General features: G+C 44.1%; 1 pseudogene; it reads left to right on the top strand.

The window, feature by feature from the left end:
- Nucleotides 1-4,432: 4,432 nt before the first annotated feature.
- On the top strand, nt 4,433-16,937 carry LOC102413367 (annotated as a pseudogene).
- The last annotated feature ends 1,697 nt before the right edge of the window (nt 16,938-18,634 follow it).

Raw genomic sequence — 18,634 nt, 5'->3', positions numbered from 1 at the left:
TATTTGAAGCTATGTCATCACAAGCATGAAACAGAAACACTTTTTATAAAGAATGCAGTTCTCATTAAAGGAGATTTTTTTCTAATAGTTTTTTAAATATAACTGATTCAATTCGCTCTATGCCTGATACTAACACAACATTGTGAACCTACTCTGCTGCTGCTGCTGCTGCTAAGTCGCTTCAGTCGTGTCTGACTCTGTGCGATCCCATAGACGACAGCCCACCAGGCTCCCCCGTCCCTGGGATTCTCCAGGCAAGAACACTGGAGTGGGTTGCCGTTTCCTTCTCCAATGCAGGAAAGTGAACTCCTTTCAAATTTTAATAAAAGAGCAAAGACGAAGCGGGGTGAGGTGGATTTATACTGGGGGGTGAGGTGGGTATGGGTGTAGGGTACTGCTGGGTCCCAAGAGGATCAGATCTTTCAAGGGGTCGGGATAAATGACAGTTGAGGGACTCAGCCACACATATGCATGTATCCATTCTCCCCCAAACTCCTGTCCCATCCAGGCTGCCACATAACATTGAACAGAGCTCCCTGTGCTATACAATCAGATGTTCGTGTATTGTAAATGAGTTCACTGCTATCTTTTTTCAGATTCCAAATATAAGTGATGTCTAATCTTTGTCTTTCTCTGACTTATTCACTTAGCATTGAAAGGTTGTTGCTGAACCGTGAAAGAGTCTGGGATTCTTGGCATCTGGAGGAGAGGAATTCAATCCGGGGCCAATGATAAGGTTTGATCACTTAGAGCTTTTGTGTAATAAAGTTTTATTAAAGTATAAAAGAGACAAAGTTTCTGACATAGACATCAGAAGGGGACAGAAAGAGTGCTCCCCTGCTAGTCTTTAGCAGAATGTTATATAGCTACTAGCAGGCTGCTAATTGGAGAAAGGAAATGTCTCAAAACTCAGAGATTGGCACCAGGCCCCTCACCCACAACATGCATTTTGAGATAACATTGGCACAAGGTGAGTTGTCCCGGGCCATAAAACGATTGACATGAATCTTGAAGAAAGGCAGGTTTCCAAGCAAATAAAGTGTTTCATTAACATAGATTAGGAGAACAATTGTTCATGAGTAAAACATACTGGTTTGTTGAGCCATTATCGGTTCTGAGTCTCTTTAGCAAACCGACTTGAAGAAACAGTCTAGGGTAAATACATAGTTCATTAACATAGCTTAATAAAAACATTTCCATAAGAAAAATGCATTGGTTAGCTCAAGGTTTGAGAAAACTTCAGGTGGAACCAGGTGTCATCAGAGCAACACAGAATTTTAAGAGAAACCTCCTATACAAAATTAAAATTTTGAATAGAGAAGGGAAAAATATCTGGCAGTTGTAGTTTGTTTCCTCCTCCTGCCGCTTAGAGAAAGATAAAAAACGTTGACACTTGCAGCCTATATCCTCCATTTGGGGACCCCTGACCTTCCTGTGTGTTACCCTCTTACTATGATCATTTCCAGGCCCATTCACTTTGGTGTTTAATTTTGTTTTCCCAACATTGTTGAGTATTTCTTGGATAATTCAGTTCAGTTTGTGTTTACTATTTCATATGTGCTAAGTCCTCAGTACATCTACTCTTAGAATTTGGTGAAGACTTTCCCCCAGGTGTCTGGGCCAAACCGTTTTAAGATAACACCACATCTGTCCACATCCGTGTGTACTGTCTGCATGTGGAACGTTGACAATTCACATGCAGCTTTCTTTCTCAGGGCACAGAAAACAACTGACTGCTTTTTCACTTTATTAATGAAGAAAGGCTTATTCTCACCAGCTATTTCTTCACCAGAGTACAGCTGGTAAAAGAGGAGATAAGGGGATAATTTAGTTACATCAGTATGATAGTTCATTATTGTCTAATCATACACATAATATCCAGGATGCTGTGCAAAGACTTTTTTTCCGTGATCCCCAGAGAAATAGCAAAATGGAAAATATTTTTCCTAGTATTGAAGCTGCAGAGTAGGGCCCTGTGGGGGTCCCAGGCACAGAGGCCTTTTTGGTTCCCATTTCTTATAGGCAGGACTACAGCCTTCATGACCTTCTGTGAGTTCCAAGGGGCAGAACAGTTGCTAATCAAAGAAGGATCCTCACGCCGGGTCAATTGTGTCCAACTCTCTTGTGACCCATTGGACACAAAATGGGTTGCCATTTCTTCCTCCAGGGATCTTCCCGACCCAGGAATCAAACCCAAGTCTCCCGTACTGGCAGGTGGATTCTTTAACACTGCACTGATTAGGAGACCAGACCACCTAAGACCCTGCACACAACTTAATCTTGTCACCAACCCCATCCTTTTACAACTTTGCAGAGGAAACAAGAATACAAGACTGTTACTGCCTTGATCCTTAGCATATATCCCTAGCGGACGATATAACCTCTCCCTACTCACCAGGGAGAGTCCCTAAAGTGTTCCCTTTTAGCCTCACACATATAGAAAGCCACTCTTACTCCTCCATAACTCTGTCTCTGTGTTTGTATTTCAAGTATTTCAGTTTGGCATTTGCACAGAGAGAGCCAAGATTTTGCCATCAGTATAACCTCTGGGTTCTGATTCAACCCAGACCTCTAACTTGTTGATTCAGGGGAACGTCTTTCAACACGTACTGATGTCTCTAAGATGTGACAGGACTGGACACAACACAGCCCAAAGGAACACGCAGCGCCCCTCACCGACATTCTAAGGTACATACACCGAGGTTCTCAGGCTTTTGTTGTTTTTTCTTAGTATTATTGGGTTAATATTCCTAAGGTTCCATTTTTAAACTATTACATGTGTATTTATCTTCTTTGACTTTTCTTGGTATTATAGCTTATGATGACAGAGTTGAAGCTTATTTCAGATCCTGTAATTATGGAAAAAAGCAAGGATTAAAGAATTCTCCCACTTCACTTCCAGGAAAAGGCTTACTGCCAAGAGCCACCCTTCCCCATTATCACTGATTTGAGACCCCCACTAGGCCCCCTGTTTGCCTGGGAAAAAACCAGACACACCCTCCACAAATTCCCAGTCCATGCCCTATCAGTGATGTGTTGTTGTTGCTGTTCTTTAGTCGCTCAGTCATGACTGGCTCATTGCAACCTCGTGGACGCCAGGCTTCCCTGTCTTTCACCATCTCCTGGAGTTTGTTCAGACTCATTGAGTTGGTAATGCCATCTAACCGTCTCATCCTCTATCATTCCATTCTCCTCCTGCCTTCAAAATGGAAACTCTTTCCCAGCCTCGAGGTCTTTTCCAGTGAGTCCGATATTTGCATCACGTGGCCAAAGTATTGGAGCCTCAGCTTCAGCATCAGTCCTTCCAATGAATATTCACGGTTGGTCTCCTTTTGGATTCACTGGTTTGATCTCCTTGTTATCCAAGGGACTCTCAAAACTGATCTCCAGCACCAGAATCCAAAAGCATCGATTTTTCTATGCTCAGCCTGTTAGGGGAAGCACACTGACTGAAACCGCCCACCCTTGCCAGGCACCACAGTAATTATTTGCATGAGTTGTTTTATGACAGGAGATCCTGATAAGGAATGCTGCTGCTAAGTCGCTTCAGTCGTGTCCGACTCTGTGCGACCCCATAGACGTCTGGGCAGCCCACCAGGCTCCCCTGTCCCTGGGATTCTCCAGGCAAGAACACTGGAGTGGGTTGCCATTTCCTTCTCCAGTGCATGAACGTGAAAAGTGAAAGTGAAGTCGCTCAGTCGTGTCTGACTCTCAGCGACCCCATGGACTGCAGCCTACCAGGCTCCTCCATCCATGGGATTTTCCAGGCAAGAGTACCGGAGTGGGGTGCCATTGCCTTAATACAGAACTAATAAGCCATCACCAACTGGAATAGTTCAGGAAAGGTCTAAAGGAGACACTGCGTGTCCGTCCACTTCCCAGAATCCCTCTCGCTAGCATCCATCTTGGCTGAGCGATGCGTGTGCCACCAGGAAAGACTGAATTAGAATGATTGGCCAAAGACCACCCGGAAACTAATCCCATCACCATAAAACCCAAGACCGCGAGCCACGCGGCAGAGCAGTTCTGGGTTCCCTTACCCTGCTGCTCTCCACCGGAGTGGCCTTTCCCAATAAAATCTCTTGCTTTGTCAGCACATGTGTCTCCTCGGACAATTCATTTTCTAGTGTTAGACAAGAGCCCAGTTTCAGCCCTGGAAGGGGTCCCCTTTCCTGCAACAAGCCTTCTTTATGGACCAACTGTCACATCACATTTTTAATCACATCCCTAGCTGACTACGGGAAAAACCATAGTTTGTCTATAGGGACCTTTGTTGGCAACGTGATTCCTTTGCTTTTTAATACACCATCTAGTTCTATCATAACTTTCCTTCCAAGGAGCCGTTATTTTTATTTCCTGGCTGCAGTCACCTTTAGCAGTGATTACAGTATTAAACTGTTTCCTTCGCTCGCTGCGCCGCGACGCCGCACCCCTCCCGCCCCTCCGGCCCCTCCCGCCGCGCAGGGACGCCCCGCCCCGCCCCTCCGTGCAGCGAGGTTCCGCCTCACCTTTCAAAGACCCTATGCTGGTCGGGCTTCTCCTCACCAACGACCCCCTGACGGCCCGACCGGGCCTGCTGGCCGGTCAGCTATTTGTCTGCGCTTGCGCGCACCGTGACTCACGCGGAAGCGGAGAGCGGAGAGTGGAGGTCCCAGCGCCGCGTGAGTTTCTGTCTTTGGCGTCAAACCTGCCTCTCGGAGTCTCCTTTTCTTTGTAATCCGGGTCTGAGGGTTGCTACTGACTCTAAATCCCCGCTCCCTCCCCACCACCCCCAGCAAATTCAGACGTCTCCGTAAGCGGTGAAGGGGCGCCTGGCTTTTGGTTTAAAGTCCGCACTGAAGCCGGTTCCTGCTTTTGAAACACTGAAACTCTGCGTTTCTCACCTGTTTCCGGCTTAAAACCGTTTACTGACCTCAAGGACCCCTCTACCCTTTCTGCACCAAATACAATTCTATTAGGCGAGGTGGTTTATTCGCTCCGCGTTCTTCAGCCTCTCCTTCTCGGGCCCTGGAGGCCTCGCCGGCCGCCCCTCTCCGGGAGAGGTCGCGTTCTCTCCCGGGTCCTGGGATTCTGGAGAGCCCGCGCCGCTCCTGAGACCCCCTCCCTCCCAGCCCTCGGTCCTCACGTCTCCTAAGGCCGGTCCTTCTGCCCTTCAGAGTGACCTTTCCCCTGATCCCTGGTTGGGGGAGGTGACCTGAGCCAGCCGCGTGACACTCATGGTTCTTCGGCCCCGAAAACCACCCGCTGGAATTTGGCTCTTGCGGGAGGGCCATTCTTATTCAGTCTCCTATCCTGTAAATAGTGGACGGAAGGCGGGATCAGGAGAAGCAGAGACAGCGACTCCTAGAGAAATGGAAAATTGAGAAAAGCATGGACAAGCGATGGCAGTGAAAAGGATTGTGAGGAACTTGGAAGAGACAGCTTCATGAAAGAGAATGAGCCTTGAAGGCAGCGGGTGAGGAAAGGAGAGAAATTCGGAGAAAAGCAGGGTCTCCGGAGAGTTAAGGGTTAGCAACACAGGGAGGTGTGGTTGTTCATTCCGACTCTTTGCGACCCCTTTATCTCCCAGAGTTTTCTCAAATCCATGTCCGTTGAGTCCAGGGATGGTATCTCACCATTTCATCCCCTGCCGCCCCCTTCTATAGCCTTCAAGGGAGAGGGTCTGTAAATCAGGGGTCCCAAAGAGGGCGACAGTGGACAGGTAGTTCTCACAGACAGCCCGCAAAGGGGATACAAGAGTTCGGACCTTGGCTTACAGAGCAACAATATCCTGGTGGGAGAGAAAGGGGACTCCTAGTGATTGGAGGAGCTGAGGAAAAAAGCGAGCTGAAAGGAAGCATAGCCACTTGGGAGTGCCAGAGTTGGAAGGAAGGGAGGGCAGAGATGGAGGAAGAAAGGCAGAAATACAGGGAGACCGAGGATCACCAGGGAGGTTGGAGAGAAAGTAACTTGAAGGCGAACAGATGGCAGAGAGAGGCGGGATAGGAGGCAGGGAAGAAGTAGAGAGAAGGACGGGCACAGCAGGAGAGCAGAAAAAGGGAGACGTAGAAAGAAGTAGGGAAACAGATCAACCAAATGGAGTGGAAATAGCTAGTGTGCAGGTGATGATGGGGACTAGATCCAGAAGAGTGCTGAATCAGTTGGGTAAGAATTATTAAGTCTTGCTTCTTTAAATTATACAGATTAGAATGAGAATTGCAAAACTTCTGTCTGTGAGGCATGTGTATTTTGTAATTATTTGTATTAAAAAAGCATGCATGTGTAGAGCCTGTTGAGGTGCGGGCTGCGGCAGTAACTTGATTCTCTCAGATGTGGGTCACCCCCTTCCGTATTCCTGGTGAGGAGTAGAGGTTATGTGAGAGAAGAAATGGGGCAAGAACTGACTGACTCTTACTACATGATGCCTTTTCAAGGAACTTTAAACATGTTCTTTGTGATGGTTTTACTTTTGGCTTTCTGCTTTCTTTACATTTAATTATTTTTGTAGCTTGGGATAAAGATTTGTTAGTTCAATAGCGACTTTCTTGTAAACAGTTCTGGAGATTTGTCTCACTTGGGATAACTTGGATGAATGTAGACAATATTATGGTAAGTGAATTAAGACAGACAGCGAAAGACTGGTATTATATGTCCTTCCATTATATGGAATGTAAAAAAAAAAAAAAAAAGAAACTCACTAGTACCAGAGGGTAGGATGGTGGTCATCTGGGGCTGGAAGGTCGGGAAGATGGCGAGATGTTGGTCAAAAGCTACAGACTTTGAGTTGTGAAATGAGTGCGTCCTGGGGAGGTGTGTGCAGCACGCTGACCGTGGTTAATCCTGTTCTGTTACCGCCTGCTGGGAATGTGTCAGGAGAGTACGTCGTCAGTGTTGTCACCACACACAGAACATGGGGATTTGGACGTGATGGACGTGTTGCTTAGTGGTTTGTTATAAATATTTCATGGTGTACACGTGTCACAGGGTGTATGGTATATGTACACATAACCCTTTCATTAGTCGGTTCTCCCCCATCAGACACTCTCCTCCCCCATCAGACACGCTCCTCAGGTTCTTGTGTGGGGCCTCGCCCCAAGAATGTGCACAGGCCCCAGATGATTCCGATCTGGATCCTGCATTGAGCACCAGGGCTCTTAGCCTCCACTTCTGAGACTCAGATCACGCCCTGGGAGATGGGAGGGCGCTCTGCTCTCAATGGGGCTGGACCAGGGCCTGCTGTGTGACCTGAAGGGCATCGTGTGGTCATCGGAGGTGACCCTGCTGCTGTGTGCATGATGCCTCACCAGGAGGGGAGTGTTATCTGAGGGAAAGTGTGGGAAAGTCCCGTGTTGGTCTCTGTGCGGGAGTTGGCTGTCCTGAGTACCTCCTGAGACAGTGGGCACAGAGGACTGTCTGTTCCCCATGGTGGGGGCTTCCCTGTGTGTGTGGTTGGGGCTCAGGAAGGGGATTTGTTGGGTCTAAACATTAAATAGCATGTTTTCCACCTTCTTGATACCCCATTAAGACTCGTGTTACTTGAGGAAGCCCAGAAGAGGAGGAAGAGGAAAGAATAGGAGTCAGGCATGGCTCTTTCTCAGGTAAGGTCATATTCTTAGTGGATTCTCAGTTTGTCCTTCCTGAAATGCCCTTCCCTGGACTCGCTAATCGTGTCTGACTCTGAAGTATCCTGTTTGAGTCCTATATATGCACACTCACCCGGGGCCTTTCCCTCAGGCTTTGTCATCTCCACTTAGATCTCATCTCCCCATGACCCGGTGACCTGGCCCTTGTGAGGAGGCTCCCCTGGGCACCGTCCTGGGCAGGGCTTCACACCCATGGGTTGGAGATGGAGTTTCAGTGCTGTTGGGCAGCAGGGATTGCTTAGGGCCCATCTCGATTCCCTGTCTGCCTTCTGTCAACCAGGATAAGGAAGCTGCACGCTAGACATAAGGTATTAACATGCACAGTACCTGCTAAAATCTGGAAAAGAGGCCAACAAGGGGAAATCAGATCTGAATTTTTATAGGACATTTAAAACTAAATGAGGACCTCCGTGAAAATCTGAAGTGTTTGGAAATGGAATGGAAAGTTCAGAAACAAACCTCAGGTCTAGAGAGTGTTTTATTACAGCGTCTACTTTAAACTATGAAATATAGTTTGCTAATTATTTTTTCTTCTTTTTTGGCCATACGATGCAGGGTCTTAGTTTCCTGAGGAGGCATTAAACCCGAAACCCAGTGGTGGAAGTGTGGGATCTTAACCAGTGAACTGACAGGGAATTCCCCCAACTTTCCCAATCTTCATGCAATATTTGGTCATGGAGTAAAAAGATACACATTGGATTTTGTTAATAACTACATCCCTTACGTTAAGGATAAAATCATATTACTATTTTTTTTAATATATTTAAAAATATATATATCGGCTGTACTGATCTTCAATGCAGCAGTGGCTTTTATCTAGTTCTGGTGTGTGGTGGCCACTCTTTAGCTGCAGTGTATGAGTTTCTCATTACGGTGGCTTTTCTTATCTTGCAACACAGACTGTAGAGCGTGCTGGCTTCAGTAATTTCACCAGCTGGGCTCTACAGCTCTTGCTCAGAAATTGAGGCTCATGGGCTTAGTTGCCCCTCAGCATGTGGGATCTTATCAGATCAGGCGCCACTCATATTATTTTTTAAATCTGTATATTATTTTCTGTTTGTATTAATTTTTTTTTTTTTGAGCTAGTATAAGATAATGTTGAGGACTTCCCTGGTGGTACAGTGACTAAGAATGTGCCTGCCAATGTAGGGTGCATGGGTTCCACCGCAGGGCCAGGAAGATGCCTCAGAGCAACTAAGCCCATGCGCCACAACTACTGACTGTGTTCTACAGCCCGGGAGCCATAACTCCTGAAGCCCACACACTGTAGAGCATGTGCTCAAAAACAAGAGAAGCCACTGCAATGAGAAGTCCGGGCATTGCAGCCGTAAGTACAGAAAGCGTGCTCACAGCAACAAAGACCCAGCAAAACCAAAATAAATAAGCTTTAAAAAAGACAGAGAATGCTGACAAATTACTGAAGTGCAATTGATTCCTTTTTAATGTCCCAAAGATGCTGAAATACACATGAATAAAAGAAGACAGGAGTATCATCCCAGAATGTGTCAAAAGGCATCTTTTTGGAGAAGGGAACGGCCACCCACTCCAGTATTCTTGCCTGAAAATCCCATGAACAGAGGAGCATAGCAGACTACCATGAGGTCGCAAAGAGTCTGAACTGACTGAGTATCTAAACAATAAAAACCTCCACACACTGGAGAGTGAGCTCTGAAAAACAAATCTAAACCTCTGATTTACCTCCTGCAGATTCTTCCAAGTGACTTCCAGGTACTTTTGGAATAAAGTCCTAAATCCAAAGACCTTGTAGAAAGCAGCCTCTACCTGGCATCACCCCTCTTTTTGCCATGTCCCAGTCAGACTGACTGGCTTTCTGTTCACTAAATATCTTCCTGCCTCAGAGCCAGCACTCAGGCTGTACTACCTGGTTGCATCACTCTTCCACTTCCCACCTTGCCAATCCACGTGTTTCTTCTTCACAGATACCTTGTCTGATTTATCAATGTAGGTCAAGACTTTCTGTTGAATCTTCTCTTAGCACCAGGCCTGTTTCAGAGCACATATAACGATAGTGATGTTAAAATTATGGATGTAATTGGCTGGCTGGCTGCTAGATGGTAAGCTCCATCATGTTCACTGCTATATTCCCACTTTGGGGTCCAGAGTTGACGCTCAGTAAATTTTGATTGAAAGAAAAAAGTAAAGACAACTCTTCCTTGTTTCAACCAGTTGTGTGTTTATGTGTGCATGTGTGAGTGCATGGATCTGTAATTCCGTGGTTTTATTACAGAACATCATCTCATAAATACGTTTTATGCTTTGTAGCAGTTGAAATTGTATCTTAAGTGTTTTCCATGGCCTTAAGTTTTTTCTACTTCAGCACATGAGTGATGGAAATAGTGGTAAGATTATTGACATTGTGTGGGTTGGTGGGGAGAGGGGGTGACCCTATACAGTAACCATTTATCTGATAGTCATGTCTGCCTCTTTGTGATCCAGTAGACCATAGCCCTTCAGGCTCCTCTGTCCCTGAAATTCTCCAGGCAAGAATACAGGAGTGGATTGCAATGCCCTCCTCGAGGGGGATCTTCCCCATGCAGATATCAGCCCCATGTCACCTCCATTGCAGGCAGATTCTTTACTGCTGAGCCTCTGGGGAAGCCCAGATACCTACATATTATACTGTATATTATACTCTTCCCTGGCATTCAGAAGGAGGCAGATAGTAAATTAATTTGTGAATATTTTTCTCTCTGTCTATAATGTCCATCATTTCTTGGCTGACAAAAGATCTGGGATTCTACACCTTCATTGCTCTTCAGCTTTCTTGAACTTGTTTCAGGTATTCTCAGAAAACTCTCTGTGGATGCACTTTCCTGCTCTGGTACTTAACTCATTGGTTCCTTAGGTTCAGTTGTCTCTCCCAACCACCTGACCTCAGGTGCTGTTGCCTCATTTCTTAACTGTTTGATCTGAGCAATTCCTTAGAATGGCAAAGTTTTCTCCCCAGTAAGATGGACATGCATCTTTCTCTAATATGCTGTCATGTTGATGATAAGTTCCTCCGTATAAAGTCTTAGAGTAATGCTTCGTGTGTAGGACGTGCTGAAACACTGTCATCAGTGTGATGATGTCATAATCATCACAGTGTGTGTTCTTTTAAAGCCACTGTGGACTTTGTCGTCTCTGAGGACACCAGTCTTGTTATAACTCATCTAGATAGTGAATATCACTTAGTGTGTAGAGTGTAACAATTCTGCCTAGACAACTCACTGATTGAATTTTATTTGTATATTCTTCATGTATTGTCCACACAAGTAACAAATTCATATTGATTGGAAGATGTCATACTCTTATGAAACAACCTGGAGGCCCACAGTTTGTTCCAAATAGCTTTTAATGAATCTGTCATAATATTACAGTACCTGAATTAACCCTTATCCCACTCACCTTTTCTCATTTCATGTGAAAATAAGAATCCTCCTCAGCGCCTGTTAGTGAAATGTGCTTTCATTTCAGACACAGTTGACCATCAAGGATGTGGACATCAAGTTCACTCCAGAGGAGTGGGAATGCCTGGACCCTGCTCAGAGGGCCTTGTACTGGGACGTGATGGTGGAGACCTACAGGAACTTGCTGTCTGTGGGTGAGGATCACATCCCTGTGAAGTTGGAATCTGGTTTGGGGTATCTCTGTATTTTCCCTCTGTGTCTCTTGGGAGCCCCTGTTTTGCTTGACTGAGTTCGTAGCCTTGTTGATTCAGACTTCAAAAAATTTCGTGATTGGCATCAGGAATTTAAGCTTGTCCTTTCTTCAGGTAATCTGCCCACTGTATGATACACAGTTTTCCACAGATTGAGTATTTATAAAGCTGATTTTGATCTTTGAAATATCCAATTCCCTATTTTCTACTCCTGTGTTCTTGGTTCAGTAGTTCTTGGAAAGGAACTAGATACATGGATGCCTGTGTGCTCAGTTGGTACAGTCGTGCCTGACTCTTTGCAACCCAGTGGACTGTAGCCCTCCAGGCTCCTCTGTCCATGAGATTCTCCCAGCAAGAATGCTGGAGTGAGTTGCCATGCCCTCTTCCAGGGAATCTTCCCCACATGGGGATGGAACCCACATCTCCTGCATGGCAGGTGGATACTTTACCTTTGAGCCTCAGGGAAGCCCAGGTATCTGCATATTATACTTTATATTATACTGTTTCCTGTGCATTCAGAAGGACGCCGATAGTAAATTAATTTGTGAATATTTTTCTGTCCATCTGTAATGTCCATCACTTCTTGGCTGATGAAAGAGGTGGGATTTTACACCTGGCAATGCAGGAGGCACAGGGTCTAGGTCCTCTCTAAAGCAGGCCTCTGAGCTTGCTTCTAACCTGGCTGGACACTGCCCTGACTGTGAGTGTCCTGACTGCCTGCTGTGAGTGCAAGGCTTGCAGCACCAGAGATAAGACAGGGGACAAATATTGAGATTGTCGAGCCCTTGGGGGGCCCTGGCCTACTCAGCTGCAGGCTTAACAATATTGTAAGTTTTATAAGACAAACAAATAGCATTAACATGCAACCAGAGCTGCTATTTGCTCACAGGTTCCTGATGATATCAGTTAGCATCCTGGGATTATAAATGGAAACCCAAAACTGCAATCTTTGAAGTCTCACCCATGGCTGTAACAGGCTGCCTGGGATCTTTTCTTCACTTGGTCTCTAGTTGCGCTGTACCGCAGGACTTCCCAGCGCTGTTTGAGTCTGGATGTTGGTCAGAACCCAATTTGGTGTTGTATCTTCTGCTGTTTCTACTTCTCTTTGCTTTTATTGTTAGCATATTGAAAGTTAGCTAGATGATTCTATAATAAGAATTTGTGTTATTTATTTCTACAGAATGAATGGCTTATTTTGTTAACAAATCTTTGAACCTGAGACGAAAGTGACAACTTCTGCAAAACTTTGATTGGCCCTGTGAGCAGTATTTGTGTGACAAAATGCCACTCTGTAAGAATAAAGAGGTTAAGGTTGATGAAGTTTTTGTTCCCTAATGCAAAGATTTGCCTTTCTACTAGTTAGCTAATACATGGGACGTCTTCACTGGATGGTGTGAGAATTGGAACCTTAAATTAAAGAGGGCTGTACCCTTAGAAGTTACTGAATAAACATTCTGCTTTGCTGGATGAGAGGCTAAATCCTTCTCTCTCCTACCATGAGGTACATAAAATGAAAGTGAAAGTCACTCAGTCGTGTTGGACTCCTTGCGACCCCATGGACTATAGAGTCCATGGAATTCTCCAGGCCAGAATACTGGAATGAGTCACCTTTCCCTTCTCTATGGGATCTTCCCAACCCAGGAATCGAACCCAGACTTCCAAATTGCAGGAGGATTCTTCTCCAGCTGAGCCTCTGTCATCCCCTTCTCCTCCTACCTTCAATCTTTCCCAACATCAGGGTCTTTTCCAATGAGTCGGTTGTTTGCATCAGGTGGCCAAAGTATTGGAATTTCAGCTTCGGCATAAGTTATAAGGGCTACTCTCTAGTTGCACATGCGGGCCCCTCATGCCAGTACTTTCTCTTTTTGTGGTATGTAGGCTCTGTGCGTGTGCTCAGGAGTTGTGAATCCTGAACTTGAGAGTACAGGATCTTCAGTTGGGGCCCACAGGCTTAGTTGCTCCGAGGCATGTGGGAACTTCCTGGATCAGGTGTGTGCCTTGCATCAGCAGGCAGATTATTCACCTCTGAGCCACAGGGAGGCCCCAAAACTTGTTCCTTTACATGTATCTTGGAGCCAATGAACTGAGTAAATTAAGGTTACTGTATAGAACGGCAATTGCAATATTGAATGGCCATTATTTAAGCAGAGAATGTTTCATTTATTAATTCTTTGTTATTTAAAGATGAAGGTCTTTATGTTTTACACAGTATAACTGACATAAAACGCTTCTAGTTATAAAATGCCTGTATGTGTATCTACGAATAGATTTATAGGAGGTATTTAGAAAAGTGTTCTTTCTTTCTTTTTTTTTTTTTAATTGGGAATTCCCTGACAGTCCAGTGGATAGGATTCAGCACTTTCACTGCAATGATTTTGGTTTTAATCCATGGTCAGGGAACTAAGATCTCATAAGCCCCATGATGTGGGGGGGCAGGGAGACTTTTTTTTTTTTTAACAAATTCTTTATTTTCACTATGCAGTATTTGTTGAACAGTTGTCAACTGCCATTTATCTTTTACAATATTCATTAGAATACTTCTTTTGGATTATTTACCATTACACTGTATTTCCTCTTTGATCCTTGCTTACTTAGTCCTGTCTGACTCTTTGTGATCTCATGGACTGTAGCCCTCCAGTCTCCCTGTCAATGGATTTTTACTGTTTTTTTTCTCCTCAGTTATGAGACAGAAGAGTATTTACTACCAAGTAGAATGAGCTTTGAGGTCATGGTGGGAAAATAACTTTTTCTATGAGGCCTGACACGAGTTTGCATAAAATGAATGTTTTCCTGATTCTGTCTTTGAAACTTGGCTACCCTAAAATTAATTTGAATTCTATGTGATTGCTGTTTTTTTTTTTTTAGAATTCTATTCCTTTAGTGTTCCTTATATTTTTAAGTTAATAATTGGGAAAATTAATAATTCTGTTCAGGATGGGTATGACTTTTGGTATAATATCATGTGCTCAACATAAAAGAATTTATTTATGAATTGTAATTAATAGGATACCTATGGTTCTTTATATCTTGTAGGTTTGTCTCGTATACATATGACCAAGAAATTACAAGCAAAAGGAAACAGTGGGAAAGGAGAAATTTTGCAAAGAGTGATGTTTGGAAGAGCTGAAACCTATGAAACCAAAGATTATTTCCTCAGGAAGATACAGGAAACTGTGCATGGTTTTGAGAGTCTCTGGACAGCTGCTGAAAGAAATGACAAAGGAATGTCTATATCCCATAACAGAAACCTCACTGGTGGAAGAGATCATCAGAGTAGAAATGATGTAGGAGATAAGCCTATTGAAATGCACAAATCAAGCTTTCATGATGAATTGCAGATGCTTCAGTCTGAAGAGACACTTTTTGAATGTAGTCAAGTTGTGATGAATATCAACAGTAGTGCCTCAGGTTTGCCACCTCAGAGAACATGTAGTGTCCATAAAGGCATTTCTCATAAACATGAGAGTGCTGTTATGCATTCCTCGGAACTGGCACCAGACCAGGAATCACACAAGAAAAAATCTTACAAATGTAATGAGTGTGATATAATGTTTCTTCAGGACTCAGAACTCACTAGACATCAAAGAATCCATACAGGAAGAAAACCATATAAAGGTGACGTGTGTGGCAAGGCCCTTAATGATAATGTGAGCCTTGCAGTTCATCAGAGAAATCATACTGGAGTGAAGCCATATACATGTGATGTGTGTGGAAAGGCCTTTACTCGCAGAGAAAGCTGTGCACTTCATCAGATCCTTCATACTGGAGAGAAACCATATAAATGTGATGTGTGTGGAAAGGCCTTTACTTACAAAAAAAGCCATGCACTTCATCAGACCCTTCATACTGGAGAGAAACCATATAAATGTGATGTGTGTGGAAAGACTTTTACTCGCAAAGAAAGCCGTGCAGTTCATCAGATCCTTCATACTGGAGAGAAACCATATAAATGTGAAGTATGTGGCCGTGGCTATACTTGAAGCACACATCTTGCAATTCATCAGAGGGTTCATACCAGAGAGAAACCATATACGTGTGATGTATGTGGCAAGGCCTTTAGTGTAAATGGAAGCCTTACATCTCATCGGAAAATTCATTCTGGAGAGAAACCATATAAATGTGATGTATGTGGTAAGGCCTTTAAGGTAAATGGAAGCCTTACATCTCATCGGAAAATTCATTCTGGAGAAAAACCATATAAATGTGATGTATGTGGCAAGGCCTTTAGTGTAAATGGAAGCCTTACATATCATCGGAAAATTCATTCTGGACAGAAACCATATAAATGTGATGTATGTGGCAAGGCCTTTAGTGTAAATGGAAGCTTTACATATCATCGGAAAATTCATACTGGAGAGAAACCATATAAATGTGATGTATGTGGTAAGGCCTTTAAGGTAAATGGAAGCCTTACATATCATCGGAAAATTCATTCTGGAGAAAAACCATATAAATGTGATGTATGTGGCAAGGCCTTTAGTGTAAATGGAAGCCTTACATATCATCAGAAAATTCATTCTGGACAGAAACCATATAAATGTGATGTATGTGGCAAGGCCTTTAGTGTAAATGGAAGCTTTACATATCATCGGAAAATTCATTCTGGAGAGAAACCATATAAATGTGATGTATGTGGCAAGGCCTTTAGTGTAAATGGAAGCCTTACATATCATCAAAGAATTCATACTGGAGAGAAACCATATAAATGTGATTGTGGTAAGGCCTTTAGTTTCAGTGCAAGCCTTGCAGTTCATCGAAGAATTCATACTGGAGAGAAACCATATAAATGTGATGTATGTGGTAAGGCCTTTAGTGTAAATGGAAGCTTTACATATCATCAGAAAATTCATACTGGAGAGAAACCATATAAATGTGATGTATGTGGTAAGGCCTTTAGTGTAAATGGAAGACTTAAATCTCATCGGAATATTCATACTGGAGAGAAACCATATAAATGTGATGTATGTGGTAAGGCCTTTAGTGTAAATGGACGCCTTACATATCATCGGAAAATTCATACTGGAGAGAAACCAGATAAATGTGATGTATGTGGTAAGGCCTTTAAGGTAAATGGAAGCCTTACATATCATCGGAAAATTCATTCTGGACAGAAACCATATAAATGTGATGTATGTGGTAAGGGCTTTAGTGTAAATGGAAGCCTTACATATCATCGAAGAATTCATACTGGAGAGAAACCATATAAATGTGATGTATGTGGTAAGGCCTTTAAGGTAAATGGAAGCCTTACATCTCATCGGAAAATTCATTCTGGAGAGAAACCATATAAATGTGATGTATGTGGCAAGGCCTTTAGTTTCAATGCAAGCCTTGCAGTTCATCGAAGAATTCATACTGGAGAGAAACCATATAAGTGTGTTGTGTGTGGAAAGGCCTTTAGACAAACTGCATCCTTTGCAGTTCATCGAAGAATTCATTCTGGAGAGAAGCTGAAAGGGTAACATGCAGGAAGGACAGGGGTCTCCAAACAGAGGAAATAGGCTGCAAGTGTCTCTTAAAATTCTGTGTTGCTATGATGACACCTGGTTCCACCTGAACTTAACTTTTCTCTAACCTCGAGCTAAACCTCAAGCATTTTTCTTACAGAAATGTTTTTCTTAAGCTATGTTAATTAAACTATATATTTGCTTTGGTATTGGCCTTTCTTCAAAATGATTCCTCCTAAGACTATCATCAAACCATGGGCTGATGATAGCTCAACAAAACAGTATTCGTATCAGTTTTATGGCTGGGGGATGACATGTCTCTTGCCATCCTATCTCAAAAATGCATATTGCGGGAGAGGGGCCTGCTGAAACTCCCTCAGCCTTGAGGTGTCTCTCTTATCTGATGAATAACTTTCTAACCGACATAAAACAGCTTGCTAAAACTAGCAGGGGGGCACTCTCCATCCCCCTTCTGATGTATATGTCAGAAGCTTTCTCTGTCCCCTTTTCACTTTAATAAAACTCTGCTACACAAAAGCTCTTGATTGATCAAGCCTGGTCCCTGGTCCCAAAGCTAAATCTTCTTGGGAGATCACGAATCCCACACTATTCATGAAAAGTTATCAGAACCTTACAAATGTAAGAATTGTGACAAAGGTTTTAGTGCACAGCCAGCCTTAACTCACCATCAGGCAGTTCATTCAGGAGAGAAAGCATAGAAATGTGATGTATGGCTGGTGCTTGAAATGACCATCATAGGAAGCATTAGATAATTCATAGTAGAGAAAAACAATTCATCAGAGTATTCATACTGTATAGAAAGCATACAAATGAAATGAATGTGGCAAAGCTTCCATTTCATGTTCAGCCTTAACTGACCATTGGGCCGTTCATACAGGAGAGAAACTGAAGAGGAAAAGTTAAAATTTTACCTCCTCCTTCTGCCTCTGTAATTCAGCTTGCTTCTTGCAAAGTCTAAATCACGTAGGTCTCAGAAAGTGGGGACTCACAATACTAGTAACTGGAGCTTATCCCATTCACCCTTGTCCTGCTGTTTGCAATCACCCTAGCCCCTGCAAACCAGCTTAATCATGCCTGTCCATGTAGAAAAACTAACCTCTTTGTTCGGGGCTCAGAGCTTAGAGTGTTAACTCCTCTGGGCACAGCAGCAAAATAAACCTGAGTTCTCCAACCCCCCAAGTGTGGTGCTTGGTTTCTCGAGTACTGGTTTGTGCAGCATTTCTGGAGGCCCCAGCTAGATTCCACCCACACTGGCCCCTTGAGTTGCTGGACTGGTGGCTTGGTTGAGTCAGAGCAGAGGAGCCCCGAGTCAAATGAGGAGGTGCATCACCTGATAGTATTCCAGGTTCTCTTTCAGACCGTCATTCCGACTCTCCAGATGGCCAAACCCAACCAGACTCACCAGGAATGGCCACAGCATAAGGTAAGGCCCCAGGGCCGGTCCCCAGTTAGGAGGTCCTACCCCAATGGGTAGAAGAGGAGACTGATCACATCCTTGGGAAGGGAGCATCAGATAGGGAGACCTGGAGACTTGGGAAAAGGGACATATTGTGATAAAGTGAGTGATTGTGTATGTATGATTGCTGACTGAAGGAAGTAAAAGTGAGTTTCACTGTCCTCAGAGTACAGAGCCTGAGAGGGTCCAAAACCTGTGGTTCCATGACGACCTCATAAGGCTGAAAGGTGGTGCCAGTCTCTGGGGGATTTGATCCCTCCCTGTGAGGCTGGTCCAGGTCAGGGATTTATACCGACCTGCCAGTGATAAGAGGCGTCTTAAGTCTCCCTCAGGAGAGCGGCCAGGTGGACAAAAAATGAAGGTGAACGACTGTGCGACCTGATTTGCTGGCGCTTCAGGCTCGATTGTGTGGCTTCACGGCCTTCAT

This window comes from Bubalus bubalis, chromosome 18 (genome assembly GCF_019923935.1).
Source record: "Bubalus bubalis isolate 160015118507 breed Murrah chromosome 18, NDDB_SH_1, whole genome shotgun sequence".
Lineage (NCBI taxonomy): Eukaryota > Metazoa > Chordata > Mammalia > Artiodactyla > Bovidae > Bubalus > Bubalus bubalis.
This window is presented reverse-complemented; position numbering and strand designations above follow the sequence as displayed.